Here is a 10,437-nt window from a genome sequence, read left to right as displayed (position 1 = left end):
ATTTGTAGTTTCCGCAAACAAAGTAAATAAAAATGAACTGAGGTTTTGGAGACGAACTCTACGATCTGTCGAGAAATAAACGAGCTATAAGCGTTCTGAAAAACCAACAGTAAATACATGGACGAATGACCTTCGGATTAAAGCCCTTTAAAATAAGAACAGAGCAGCAGGAAATACATAGAGGCGAATGAACTGCAAAGTTCAATGCCTCTTAAAAACAAAGAAAGAAGAATAAGGAAATACATAGCTCATCATGTTGCTCCTTAGTTATTTTTCTATACAATGCAGATGTAACGTCATTCATTTTTCAACATTAGTTATCAACCAAAGAAAGCAGTTCTTGCTACCGAGAAAATTCGTTAATGCCATCCTGCATACAATGTATTGTAATTTGAAGCCATTTTTAATTCGGAAACCATGCATGGGTTTGTGAAAACTGAATGATCAATTTAAAAGATCCCAACCACCAATAAGTTCAAGAACAAGATAAACAAAATAAATCAGTTTATATTATATGTCATATTATGTCTCTTTAGAATGCATTGGTATTGTGAAAAACTTTCAATAACTCTTCTTTGAACGGTTTAATGGCCCTGAAAAGTGCCGTGTTTTACGGTGGCTGGTTTTGCCACCAAAGCAGTCTGTATAAACAAACTTTTTCCTTCTTCTACCTGCTTCCGTTTTGCGATTGCGTTTGCCACTCGCTGAAACTAGTTGTTGCCACCGAACCGAATGTGCTCTGTTCTGTTCGGTTTTGCGGGTTTTTTTTATTGTTGTGAGCAGCTTTGCAAGCCAACTCGAGCACTCCGGCGGCCGAAATTCTATAACCGCTATTAGGTATACTGGTGCTCCGGCACCAATCCGTTGATGCGATGTGATGTGAAACGATGCCACACAACCACACTGATTTACGGTTTGAAAGAGAATGATACATTTTTCAGCGGATCCGCGCCTTTTGTACTCTAGCGGTACACACTCACAGGATAGAGACAAATCAGCAGACTAAGCCAAAGGGGCGAGTCCAACGAGACGAACGAAAGAGCGTTAAAAGGCAGCGATGGCAAAAAAATACATTCATTACGATTTGTTCGCTCGTTGGATTCACATGCAGGCTAAAAAGGGTCCTTTTCAGGATCACAAAATTATCTTTAATCTAAAGAGTTGTTTTGTTTTGTTATCACTCGATATCCCCATCTTGTTCGGCTAAACCTTCCTGTTTAGCGATTGCGTTTGCCACTCGCCACAGCTTTCTCAGTTGGAAAATTTCTTCCCATCCAGCTTGTGACATGTTGTACAGTAAATTACATTTAATGCGACGTGCCGAAACACCACTCAGTGTCGCATTGGAGGCGATTTTAACCTGTAATTGAACATTTGCGATGACAGTGGTACAGTGTCGACTTTCGATGTGGGGTCATAATTTGGACCTCGAACTTTATGTTTACAAAAATGTCCAACTAAATATGTCGCATTACAGGTTCATCCAATTAGCTGAATGTCGAGCTAAATGTAAATTACTGTACTTTCAATCTAGAAGCAATTTAAAAATTAATGAATATTGAATAATCGGGAAAGTTCCCAACCATAAATAAGCTCAGAACAACTGCCAAATTCACATACTCATCATATACTGGCAAACAAATTATGAAAAAATCAATTTGTGTTTTATTATTATTTTGGATATTATTTTAGAAAGCATTGAACTGTATTTCGTAAACCCTTTTTTGAAAGATTTAATGGCCCTTATAAGCGCCGTGTTTTATGGAATTTTAGAAAACTTAGTACTCGTGGTTTTGAAAAAAAAACCATTTCGAATGCCGCCTTATTCTGGATTTGCCACCAAAGCAGATTGTATAAAGAACAAACTTTTTTCTTCTGCTACCAGCTGCCGTTTTGCGATTGCGTTTGCCACTCGCTGCAACTGCCTGTTGTTGTCTTGATGTCCACCGAACCGAATGTGTTCTGTTCTGAATGCGGGTTTTCTTATCGTCGCGAGCAGCTTTACCAGCCAACTCGATCACTTCGACGGCCGAAACTATATAACGCCGGCTAGGTGGACTGGTGCACTGGTACTAACGCGCTCGGCCTAGCTACCCTTGCGGGGAACTCCAGATCAACACGGTTCGAGCGGGATTTTGCCTTTCCCTTCACTTTTCCTCCTTTTCCTTGGGTTGGTTTGTTGAAGTGTTTTGATGCGAACCGATGTGGTGTACGGTTTGAATGAGAATGATCGTTACGGCAGCGGAGTGGGGATTTTTAAGCTGACTGGCTGGCTCGAGAATTACGCATATGTGAGAGAGCGACCAATGTTTCGTTCATTTTTTTCTTTTTCCTTTCCAATGGTGCTTCATTCTATTTCGCTGCTGCTCTGGTTGCCCGTTTTGGTCGGTACGATTTGAGGAGCACAAAATGGACCAATCAAAAATGGGCACATAGTGCATTTTGACAATGCTTGATATTTCACAATTATTCAATTATTTATCTCAAGAAAAATGAAATGTTATTCATTATGATAGATGCGTAGATTTTTTTTTTTTTTTTTATCTGTATTATAGTGATTTTCAACTCATTTGGCTGGTTCGTCACTTTTACTTCCATTTTTGGAAGAATGTCGGGAGTGAGAATTGAACTCGTGACCTTCAGCGTGAGAGGCATGGATGTTACCACTACACCAGATCGCCTCCACAGATGCGTAGATATATTTCCTATCAATTGATGCCAAACCCATTGCGATCTATTGAGAAATGCTCGAATTATAAGCGTTCCAAATCTTGCATTTTTTCCTATTTGTTCAGTGCCTAGATTTCCATTTCACCCCCTATATCTTCCGGTTAGACGTAGTCCTACGTCAAAACCAAACGAACCGTCCGTCTCCGTCAATTAAGTGCGCTACACATATAGCGTCGCCGCCACCGACTCGTCCACTATTCTCTTGGACTTATTTTGCCGACGTCGAAGTTGCCGGTGATTATGTATGTGAATGCTACCATACGATTTCCATAGGAGTATATTTGACATTTCATTCCGTTGACTTCGCGGTGACGAGACGTTGTATGTGTAGCGCACTTTATTCTTTTCTACAAATCCTGCCGGTCGTTATCGTTGAAAGTATGCTGCCGGGTCGTTACGTTGTCGGCGTATGTGAATATTTTCAAAAGAATTGCATGATAGAATACCTGACATAACGTGACGTAACGGGATGTAAACGTGACGTGGATGTTGTATGTGAATCGCAGTTAATGCGACATGAATAGTTGAACATGATCGCCTTTAAGGTGAAGCTAGCCACAAATGGCTGCCATAATGGCGCTCATTTCTTTCATCTCCCTTCCTTACCCCTCGCCCGAAAATCAAAAATTTTGCGAAACAGTGTGAAGAAAATGATCGTTTTCGCACACTTCCCATCAAGTAATATCAACCAAACTCTAATCGATTACCCACAAGATAATCAATTTTCATCTACTGTTGCACTGTATAGTGAAAAACGTCGGAAAACTCGAGCTAGTGCTCTGAAAGTTAAATTTTCATTTTTCAATCTTCGGCAATGGTTTTGTTTGTATTGGTAAAGGCATCGTTATTTTTTCGACACTGATGCCACCAACAACATCGAAACAGATATAAAAACCACTCAATAAAATGTTATTCCTAAGTCATAGCGTTTCATGTCATGAAAATCAATAGAATAAAATTGTGTTGATATCGATACAATTATTATTTTTACGTTTATTGGGTCTATAATGTAAGTTTTAGCTACTTTAACATTGGGTAAGAAAATTGTATTGCAAAGCTCGGAACACTGTCACGGCTGCCTATGCTTTTAAAAACAGTAAACGGAAAAGTATTACATTCAATCAAAATGCCTCGGCCAACTAAGAGAAGGCTTAAGGCTCTCCAACGTGAATATGTGAAAACAATACGATCAACGAAGGAAAATATTAAGGAATTATCAACATCGAGTAACTATGCGGAAGAACTTGTTAATACCAAAAGAGCCCCAATTCGCATGTGTTATAAATTTGCTCATGTTACGCTCGCGTATAATCAGAATCATATCCAAATGCACCTTCTATATATATTTATATTTGCAATTGTTCATCGGAACATATCGCTCATACATTTTACTTTAGTATTGAATTGTTATTTGTTTTTTTTTCAAATGTATTCAAAGACTCGTGTCAATGAAGCGCCACACAGTCTGATAAGTGAATTGATCTATTTACGTGTGCTTTGCTCTTCTCTCACAAACACTATTACCCCATTTTTACACGAGGGTTTTCCTATACTACTACAATGGCTAGCTTCCACCTTCACCTTAAAGCTTGTTTTAAAATGAGCGATTTTTTTCAGGTGCGAAATTGGTTCTTGCGAATTGTTTTCGCTAAAGTCATTCACATTGAACTACGAAGGCATGCGAATCTGTCAAACTATAGTCCTTACAACGAAAACAAGTTTTACGAGATTGGTGAGAAACAAATCATATTACTCACGAATGTGAGTTCAAGCAATAGATCAAACTAATGGTCGCAGTGGTACAATGCTCCTACAGAAGAAGGGAAAATGTGAGTTCAAGTATATCTCGAACTTGATACAATTCAATATTAAAAATTCAGTAGAGTATAAATAGGAATTCGAAAAACGGCTGTATACGGCTGTTTTCTTAGCGGCCCTGGAACGTATCTAGGCCGTAAAGCGAGGTATGGGTGTACATTTTGTCAAATTTATACCGGGAATTTATGTTTTTCAAAGAAAATTCTTTATTTATCATCTAAATTTATATTATGATCTTCAAAATATGCCTCTTCTGAATCAATATACCTTTTCCAACGAAAAATCCAGTCATCGAAACATTTCAAAATTCCAAAAAATTACTTAAATTTAAAAAAAATATTTTCTATAACTTTTTTAAATAATTTTTCGGAAGACTGGATACATTTTGAGTATCTTCTCTAAATTTCATTTCCAAGCCTATTGAGGAAAAAAGGAAAACTACGTTTTCCCCTGTAGCTTTTCTAGTGCACCATATAGGGATTTAGAAAAATTTCCTTATTTTCTAATTAAGTCGTAGCGTAGACAAAAATCGCGTAAAAAACAGCATAAATCCCAAAAACCCGCGTAAAAATAAATAGTGAATGCACCCATATTCTAACAATTGATTAACTTATTTTTTTCCGTGCTACAATCATGATATCTGTTCCTCCTTTTATTTCTCAGCTTCTAATCACTGATACAATACGAACTTATTTCGTGAAAATTCAAATTAATTAGCACATTACATCATTACGCATTTTTACGCGTAACAAATAACCGCGTAAAAAGCGAGTTCGGTGTACATTTTGCATAGCGCTTGTGATAAGGTTTTGGGGCACTTTTCACGAACACATGAATACAATAAAATTATAGATTTAAAGAAAATAAAAAAAAGTATTAGAAAATAAACGAAATAGAAATTTAAAAAATATATATTCGAAAAAATATATATATTGGATATTTACGTACCACGCAGTTCTCGAAAAACGAAGAAAACCCCAAAAATATCAAAAAACACATACGATCAGATTTAAATAGAAATTAAACCAGTACTGAGTCCCAAAATTTTAAAAACAAAACAAAATTTTATAAATATATTTTTGTATTGCGCAACACTGGTCAAATTCTAAAAAAAAAAATCACGAATTAGAGTAGTACTGAATCGCTAAATCCAAAAAAAATAATAAATATTTCAAGATTTCAGGCTTAACTCCGTAGTTCTGCGTCCAAAACAATGCGGTCTTGCCTTGGACACGAGCCTCCATATTTTTTAGTTTTGGGACTATGTTTATGATTCCATGTCAAACTTGTTTATGATTCCTGCCGTGAGACTCGAATAGCTGTACCGGAACTCGAAAAAAAAACGAATGTGTCACAGTGTCACATGTTATCATTATAGAGAAAGATCAATTAGAAATGATTGAAGATATTGATTTGAGGAAGATGAAGAAGTAAGTGAATACATACATATATCAACTGGAAATAACAACTCTTAAATATGTGATTGTATAACATCAGCAAAAGACTATTCACACAGATTGACAGTAAATAATTCGAGTCATAAAATTGAAAACGCAAAACAAATCACTTTTGTAGTATTCGAGCGTTTTTAAGAAAAATATGAGAAATTGCTATGAGAATAGCTTTTGTTGCATTGTGTAATAATATGTTGTATTACTGCTCATGTGATAAATAACGCAATAAATGAATTTCTATATATTTTACATGTCACAGGGAAAAAGTGTTTAAATTATGCATATTGGAGATAAAACATAGATTTTTTCATAACAAAAAAAAAACTGTTTCGAATAAGGTAAATGATTTTGGTTTGTCCAGTCAAAAATATAATCATGGTTGCCACTTTTTTGAATGCTCTAATTCAGCGCTCCTGTGTCAAATCAGGTATTCGAATGTTTCAAAACATATAAATAAAATTGTCTTTTTCATGATTTACAGTAGTTTTATAGTATATTTTTACGGAATCACATGTTTTTAAGGATTATAAAATACACCTTCTATTTGTGTCAATGCGCCCCTCATTCGAACTAACTTTTTATCGATCACCAGATGATTATTTGGCTCGTATTCAGACCTTTTCTGGATTATAACACTTACGAATATTGTAAACATCATGCTTGCACACCATTTATATCAGATTTACATAGCTAAGCCATTAAATTAACGCATTTTGATGGACTCAATTCTGATAATAAGTTGTCCAATTCAATAATGTTATTTTGTCCACATGACTTCTATGACAACCGCTTGGCGCGCTGCAGTTTGTTTATGGTGTCCTTCACGCATAGCAGAATAAAGTTTCTTTGTGTTGGGTGTGCTGAGGGTAACACTTTAAAAATGCCCAAGAGAAGGCAATATTATGAAGAAAGCCTAAATTATGAATGGATCAATATGATGGCAGTAAACTCAAGCAATGATAAATGCAACATCTTCTAGAGAATTCGAATGTTTTCATTCAAAAATTGTGATTTGTATAACCGGAAAAACCATGATCATTTTTTGGACAAACCATGATCAGAGGTGGTCAAACCACGATCATAATTCCTCTTTAAGGAAAATCGTTAAAAACATAAAAATTTGAGTAATTTCAACACCTTATGGTAGTATTAGCAACTAGAGACTTGTGGCTTTTCAACAAGCCCAAACTCGTATCGATTATGTGTGATTTTCATGAACACACTCAACACAGAGAAACATTATGTCTGCTATACGTGAAGGACACAATAAACAAACTGCAGCGCGCCAAGCGGTTGTTATAGAAATCATGAGGACAAAACAAGATTAGTAAATCGGACCTAAGATAAGATCAGACAATAGGGGGTCTTTTACGGACCAAATTTCTGTCAGTCGTTCTGATTTCTGATTGGCTGATTTCGATAAATTTTGTAAACAACGCCGATTTTTCAGTGTTGCTAAAAAAAAAAAATAACGTTGGATTTGTATTGAATTTAGAAATGGTGAATTTAATGAATATTACGATATTTAGTTTAAAGGAAATGTGAAGGAATCATATGCAAGTTTATGTATGTGTTTTTCCACAATGGAGTAAAGTGAACGGCAAAACACTCATTTTTCAATTTAGCTTCGTTAGGTCCCTAATGCGATTTCATATTTCGGAATATGATTTCCATTGCTGAGAAGAAATGGAAAGTCTCATCATTCACTATGCAGATGACAGAGTTGTTAGCTCTAGCTCGTAAATATGAGAAAAAGAGGTGGTTGATACCATCCAGGTTGTGTTTCGCTGACTACCAATTGTTACGCTGCTGACATGTTCTTTCCCGCTGACTCATTTTGATAATGTAAAGAGCTACGATTTTGTTCTGTTCTGTCGAGGAAAGTTTTCGCTTCATCGACGGTGTACTCATAGTCGAATTCAATATTCATTTCATCCACATTATTACTAAAATTAGATGAAGCTGAAATTCGAGATGATGTCGATGCTGCTTCACTGTCCATCAATTTCTGGGCTGAACATTCTTCTCGCCGCTTCGATAGCAAGTCCATCAATCCAACAAGATGTTCTTGTGTATCGGCTGTATGCGAAGCATTCCCCAGCAAACATTAAATCGTATAACTTTGCACATGATAAGTCACATATAATTTCGTATCAAATCACAATCGCATAAAATATCAATCAAAATATCGATCATATATATCTAAAATCGCATAAAATGCAAAAACACGATTTTCCATGTCATCGATGGATTGAGTCCAAAAAGCATCGCATATATACATATATACGGCTTTATATGCGTACAAAATATGGCATATACGTATATCGCCTCCACTTTTGTGTGTATATGCTAGCCCAGCAAACATTAAATCGCATAACAAGCGTATATATAACATCATATGCCCTAAAATTTGGTTGGCATATAATGCGCCTAACTGGCATATGCATGCAAAAGTGGAGGCCATATACATACATGGCAAATGCTTACCGAATTTGTTTGGATGAATATGCAACTTTGACCGGCTATAATAGCGACTTGTGCCATACTCATATACGATTTATTACAGACATAGAAAAAAAAACAAATGGCGCAAAATATTTTCGTGAAATGTTTGTTATAGCCTCACGAATCGCCATTTTTATATATGAGTATTTATGTTTGTAGAAATAATGATTGTTTGATTGACTTGTGTTGGGAGTGGAATTGAATGTTTAAAATGGCACAGATTGATGTTTGGTGAAAACTGCTCCGATATGGGTTCGAACTCCGGTCGTCTGGATTATCATTCACCAGTTATCTCGCGCGGCTATCTGAAATTTAATTCAACAGCGGTTAAAACTTTCGAGTGCATCAGCATTTCATTGACATTTCAATATGATGTAATATGTCCTTTATTAGGATCTAATATGATTTACTGTTTCATGATTTTCTTCAGCATGCAACACGATTTACCACAGTACTGAATCGATTTAAATTATACGCTTATACGACACACAAACTGCATCAGCGTAATATACGCATATGATGCGGATTAAATATATTTTACGACAATGTACATCATAAAATTGATGTTTATTATACCGATATGCGACTTAATTTGATAATGGTATATAAAATCGAGTTTTTCCATTTTATGCGATTTCAAATATACACGATACACACTTTGATTGATGTTATATGCGATTATGATTTATTCGGATTTCTTGTAAGACTTGGCACGTGCAAAATTATACGATTTAATGTTTGCTGGGAGTTATCTGCATCATATATCATACAAATGTGTCTTGGTTGTATGTATATCGCCTCCAAATATAGCTATTCATACGACTTAATGTTTGCTGGGTCGGTACTACGGTCATTTATTGCGAAAGAGTCACGATTTTCAAGTTGTTTATGAATTACAATGGAGTTGAGCGCCGTTGTTTTGCACGATTCAATGAGAAATGATTCTCCAGACAATCTTGGACGAGTTGTTATGGACATCATTATTATATTATAGATGTGGGTATTTGAAAGACGTATTTTATCCTTTATCTTTTTTGAAATTGCCTTACTAAAAATATGCAAGATCATTAAATTCGCACCAACCAAATGTTACGATTCATAAAAACAGAAATTTAAAAAATCCGAAATTTTATAATATTTCGCAACTCTGGCATCTGTATGTCATGGCTTCGTTTTTGCAGGGGTTAGACATCAATTGAATATAGGCTACCCAATATCAAAATCAATATGGCGTCATTTGTTTACCAGCATATTATTTGCGAGGATTGAAATCGTTGAAATCACGGAGATAGCGCTGCTTTATTTCCAACTGCAAGAGCGATTTTCATATTTCGGTTTCACATGGAGGTGTTCACATTTAACATGAAGTTTAAAGTTAGCCACTATTCGACTATATAACCGGACCGAGTTGTAAACAACAGTAATTGACAGAACCAAAATGTCATTGAACCGCAGCAATATTGGGTACACTGGCAATATGAGGTATTTGACGTTTTAGTCATACCCCTGCGAAAAGTAAGAAGCCAGTTGTCTCATCTTGTCTTAGGATCGGACAACTCATGATCAGAATTGAGGTCATCGAAATGCGTTAATTACATGGTTTAGCTATGTAAATCTAATACAAATGATGTTTACAATGTTTGTAAGTGCTATAATCCAGTAAAGGTCTGCATACGTGCCAAATAATCATCTGGTGGTTGATTAAAAGTTAGCTCAAATGAGGGGCGAATTGACACCAATAGAAGGTGGATGTTATAATCCACCTTCTATTGGTGTCAATTCGAATACCTGATTTGACACAGATGCGCTGAATTAGAGCATTCAAAAAAGTGGACAAACCATGATCATATTTTCGACTGGACAAACCAAAATCATTTAACTTATATCACACAAATTTTTTTTTGAGCGTGATATAATCGAGACGTTAATG

This window comes from Toxorhynchites rutilus, chromosome 2, assembly GCF_029784135.1.
Source record: "Toxorhynchites rutilus septentrionalis strain SRP chromosome 2, ASM2978413v1, whole genome shotgun sequence".
In the NCBI taxonomy this organism is placed as follows: Eukaryota; Metazoa; Arthropoda; class Insecta; order Diptera; family Culicidae; genus Toxorhynchites; species Toxorhynchites rutilus.
The sequence above is the reverse complement of the archived record's forward strand: the minus strand, read 5'-3'. Positions refer to the sequence as shown.